At 45.1% G+C, this 5265-nt stretch overlaps 1 long non-coding RNA gene across 1 annotated transcript; it reads left to right on the top strand.

Annotated features, from left to right (window-relative positions):
- Window positions 1-243: 243 nt before the first annotated feature.
- LOC309331560 lies at window positions 244-4455 on the top strand. Its single transcript, XR_014151895.1, has 3 exons — window positions 244-673; window positions 2113-2223; window positions 4358-4455. It is a non-coding gene; the product is annotated as an uncharacterized lncRNA (long non-coding RNA).
- Window positions 4456-5265: the final 810 nt, after the last annotated feature.

The following is a 5265-nucleotide window of genomic DNA, read 5'->3' as shown; positions in this document are numbered from 1 at the left end:
CTAGACTACGACCCCCCCATGTCCCTTCCAACTCTACCGTTCTATGATATCCTAAGATGTCCGAAATATTAGCCTGCACATATTTCCAAAACGTTTTGAGAGCAGTTCCAAAAGGGGTGTATGTGGTCTGCTTTACTCGATCTGCGTCTCCAGAATTTGTCTGATTCCAACTTAACATACAGGGGTACCTCAGGTTAAGTACTTACTTCGTTCCGGAGGTCTGTACTTAACCTGAAACTGTTCTTAACCTGAAGCACCACTTTAGCTAATGGGGCCTCCTGCTGCTGCCGTGCCGCCAGAGCCGGATTTCTGTTCTCATCCTGAAGCAAAGTGCTTAACCTGAGGTACTATTTCTGGGTTAGCGGAGTCTGTAACCTGAAGCGTATGTAACTTGAAGCGTATGTAACCTGAGGTACCACTGTATTAAGTTTAAATCTTGGAGTGTTCAAATACATTTGACAAAAGGTCTGAAAATATTTCTCCTGATTCAGGCCTGCTGAAGTTATCTTAGATTTTATACTTTGCATTTGTTTTATTCTTTTCCTTGCCAGAAATAATGAGAAGAAGCCGCAGGATTTCCATCTCAGCAGCGGCAGCAAATGTAAAATGACGGTCCCACGCTGGGTTTCTGATAGGACTGGGAGAGTTTGAATGCCTCCTGCATCGAAACTAGGTCAGTTCTTGAGATTGCTCCACATATCTGTCTCAAACCAGAATTCCCCGTCATGTTCTTCCCCACGATGGGAGTCGAAGAATCATACAACTGTGGAGCCGTCTAGTGCAACTCCCTGAAACGCAGGAATCACAGCTGAAAATCCATCCTATTCAGTGGCACAGAGCCCACGCATAGAACTGAAATGAAAGATTGACCAAATCAAATGACCGAAAAGGAAATTCTGACCAAACACTAGGAAGAACTTTCAGAGGTTAGGAGCTGCTCAACAGTAGAATGGACAATCTCAGAAGGTGAAAAACCTCTCTTTCCCTGGAAGTTTTGAAGCAGAGGTTGGATGGCCACCTGTCAAGGATTCTGTTATGTACTGAGTTGAATAGGATCCAAAATGCAGCAGTCTGATTGGTCCTAGAACAATAGGAATCAGATATACTCGGAGTCGAGAGTGGATTTCATGCTCTTTATTCAGCTCATAGTGGTGAGGAGGAATGGAGGTTCCCTCAGAATGTCTGCTTTATATACATTACTTACATAATGGGCCCCACGTGATTGGCTAATTCCGGGATTCTCCTGTAGGCCAATCAGGTTGCAGATTCACTTCCACCTGGAGCTGGATTGGGTGGCTCCTGTGGACCAATCAGACTGCTGCATTCTGGACCCTATTGTTCTAGGACCAATCAGACTGCTGCATTCTGAATCTTATTCAACTCAGCACATAACAGATTCTTGAGCTGTGATTTCTGCATTGCAGAGCGTTTGACTAGATGAGCCTTGGGGTTCCCTTCCAAACCTACAGCTTTAGGATTATATAAGCCAGCAGAGGCCGTTGTCCTCTGTGCACCCCTGGGCAACGGAGCCTGGCTTCGTGATCCAACAGCCGTGTCCTCGTGATGAGAAATCAAATGTGGAATGCGATCTTGCTGACAATTGTTCATAAATATCCCGAGTGTGAGAGACGGTGCCATCGGAGCCCTTTCCCAAAAAGCTGAGCAATCAGCGGCATCCATTGCGTTTGATTTGAATTGTTCAGGAAGGTTTGGCGGGGTGGAAGAAGGGAGGGAGTCAGGGCAGCCTAATCATTCCCATCTGCCTCTCTTGAGTCGAGTGGCTCCATTTCCCAAAAAACATCCAAATTCCTTCCTTGATTTCCCCAAACACCCATTCCGTCTGCCCTCCCCACCCCCACCCTGTCTCCCTTTCCAGCCAGTGTGCAATTGTGGGATGGGCTGAGCTGTGGTCATAACTGTAGTAAACATTCCGCCCCACCCTGGAATTCTGCACCCTGTATAAATTATGCAAATTGGGAAAATTTGCATATATTGCTTTAGTTGGCACCACTGATGGGGCATTCCTACCTGAAGATGCCAGATATTGAATCCAGGGCACGCTGAGCAGATGTTCTGCCGCTGAACTACATGGGCTTTTCAGCTTTGTCCCAGGGTATCTTGGGGACTGCTTGAACTCATATCCCAGTTCACTCACTGACAACAAGATGAAATTGTGTGCATGGCCCAGTTCTGTGGAACTCCCTGCCACTAGCGATTCAGCAGGTAAATACCTGCTGGAAACCATTTTTTGTCTGTGCTGGCAGTTAAGAATACATCTTCCCACACAGTGATTAATTGATGTCTGTCTTTATCTGTTTAATGGTCTTTATTATATTCTTATATGTTTTTGTTGCTGTAAACTGCTTTGATACATCTTATATGACACAGCAGTACAGTGGTACCTCAGGTTAAGTACTTAATTCGTTCCGGAGGTCGGTTCTTAAGCTGAAACTGTTCTTAACCTGAAGCACCACTTTAGCTAATGGGGCCTCCCACTGTTGCCGCACCGCCGGAGCACAATTTCTGTTCCCATCCTGAAACAAAGTTCTTAACTCGAGGTACTATTTCTGGGTTAGCGGAGTCTGTAACCTGAAGCGTATGTAACCTGAGGTACCACTGTATACAAATACAGTTATACCTCAGGTTGAAGTAGCTTCAGGATGAATATTTTCGGGTTGCGCTCCGCGGCGACCCGGAAGTAACGGAGCATGTTACTTCTGGGTTTTGCCACTTGCGCATGCACAGATAGTCAAAATGATGTCACGTGCATGCGCAGAAGCGGCGAATCGCGACCTGCGCACACGCAGACGTGGGTTGCATTCGCTTCAGGATGTGAATGGGGCTCCGGAACGGATCCTGTTTACATCCAGAGGTACCACTGTATTCTTATAAATAAATAAGTCAACATTGTCCGATCCATCCATCCCTCGTTGCCACGGAGGCGTCTCTCCTCGTCTTTTTCTCTTGACAGTCCTGTATGTGTCTCAGCTCTTTCCTGGAGGCCAGGGACCACAGCCGATGGCAGGGCATCCCAACATAATGCAGTATGCAGAATATTTTCTTTGCTGCCTTTGCTTCTGCCCTGACTCTGTTGCTCACTTGCTCCTCTTTGGGGCTGTTTAGCCAAAGCCAAGATTCCTTCCTGCATATTTCTTTGGTCCTGCCTGAAATGCAGAACCTTTGCTCATTAAAAATGTTCAGGGCTACCCAGGGAAATCCTGCTAATTTTATGGGGGTTCTTTTTTCCATCTTTCTCTCAAAACCCCTTACAGATGGACTCTGGCCAATCCACATTTGCCACAGATTTTCCCTTTTTATTGTTGTTTTAGGCCAAATTAAGTGAGGACTCGCTTTGGGAAATACGCAGGGAGAGAGAAATGACTAGTCTGTAAGGTTCAGAATCCCAGTACAATCTTAGAACGCAAATTCTAAGCAAAATCTCAAAATCACATGCTTTTTTATATATAAAAAAGTTCAGAAGCCTGAACTCTTGTTCAGGCAAGAAAGAATGTGGCCCTGCAGATCTCTTTATCTGGCCCTTGAGAGCCTCCCCAGACCCCACACCCTTCACCAATCCCTGATCTGCCCCTTTCTTGATTTTTGACTGGCTGGCGTGAGTTCTTGAGCTGCGATCCTGCCTCTTGCTTGCCTGGATGGAGAGAGAGAGAGAGAGAGAGATTTGAAATATTAAGCAGCAAATAAATAAATAAATGTGTCTCTGTGTTTATAAATAAATCTGCATGGCCGAAATGTAGCCAGCCGTGCGAAAGGCAAGCATGGCATCCATTGTTCTGCCTGGCTCTGGCCGCTGTTGCAATGTGGCCCCAGAAAGCTTGCCAATGATGGAATGTTGCCCTCTGATTAAAATAAACACCCCACTCTGTAGTAAAGTATCAGCTAGGCCAATTTAATCCCTTTACACCTTGTTTTATTTGAAGCACCTCAATCTTATCATGACCTATCACTTGTAATTTTGAATTCAGATTCTTTTCCCTTTCTTTTTGTGTGTGCAGATAAGCAGAAACCATAATGGTTCGCTGAGAAACTGTTGCCCTTAAGAAGCAATTCTATCTCTAGCATGGGGCTTCTGAAAGATTTGCCTCAGTTATGGAAAGGATTTGCTGAAATAACTAATTGAACTAGAATACAAAGAAGGGAGGTGTGAGGAGGTCAGGGAAACAAGTAAATGAAAGTCAAGACATGGAAAGGTTGATTTGTTTTTAATTGTTTTTTTTGTATTTTGTATTTTTTGCTTCTTTTTCTCTTTTTTTTCTTATTCTTGTAACTTTTTTGAAACTTTAATAAATATTATTTAAAAAATAATAATGAAAGGTTTGCCTCAGTTGGCCCTCTGCAGATTTTCACCCAGAAATGAGACACGGTCAAGGAGATTCCCCTATGAAGAAGGGTTGCAGCATTTGGGACTTTTCAGTTCAGAGAAAAGGCAAATATGAGGTGACTTCACAGAAGCTTAATAATAATAATAAATTTTTATTTATATCCTGCCCTCCCCAGCCAAAGCTGGGCTCAAAGCGGCTAACAACAGTAAAATATACAACATTCTAAAATCACTTCATTATAAAATCAGTTCAAATCAGATTAAAATTATGCCTGGTGTGGAGGAAGTGGATAGAGAAAAGCTTTCCTCCCTCCTACCCCTAGAACTGGTGGTCATCCAATGACAATGGGATGTTGGAAGATTCAGGACAGAAGAAAGGACAGCGCATCGTTAAACTGTGGAACTCCCTCCCACCGGAGGCAGTAATGGCCACCAACTTCGATGGCTCTAAAAGAGGATTCGACAAATTCATGGAGGAGGAGAAAAGGGCTACTGATGGCTGCTAGCCAGGATGGTTCTGCCCCCCCCGCACGGTCCAAGGAAGCAATGCTTAGAGAATATTTATGTGGGGGGGGGGAGAGAAGGGAAAGGGACAAACCAGCAAAATCCCCTCTGCACAGAGATGTTAGTTGCTCAGCCCTCCTGGACAATGGCCATCTTCACCTCTGCACAATGTCAGGCCGCGCCGCGATATTAAATTTTACCTTTTGCGAAAAACCTTGCAGCTTTTAATTGTGCACTCAGGCCCTGGGATTTCAGAAACTCCCTGCTCTGGTGGAGAAAAGATCATCTGGATCTTTGAAAGCTTGGGGGGGGGAGAGGTCACCTTAGTTACGTTTTAAGCCCGCTTTGCCCTTTGCAGATCTCGGGGCGATGTCTGTGGAATGGCCCCCGTCGTCCCCCCGCACACTGTCCTCAGCGACAAT

This window comes from Podarcis erhardii (assembly GCF_964252035.2).
Source record: "Podarcis erhardii genome assembly, chromosome: 16".
In the NCBI taxonomy this organism is placed as follows: domain Eukaryota; kingdom Metazoa; phylum Chordata; class Lepidosauria; order Squamata; family Lacertidae; genus Podarcis; species Podarcis erhardii.
Note: the sequence above shows the minus strand (reverse complement) of the source record. Positions and strands in the feature narration are given on the sequence as shown.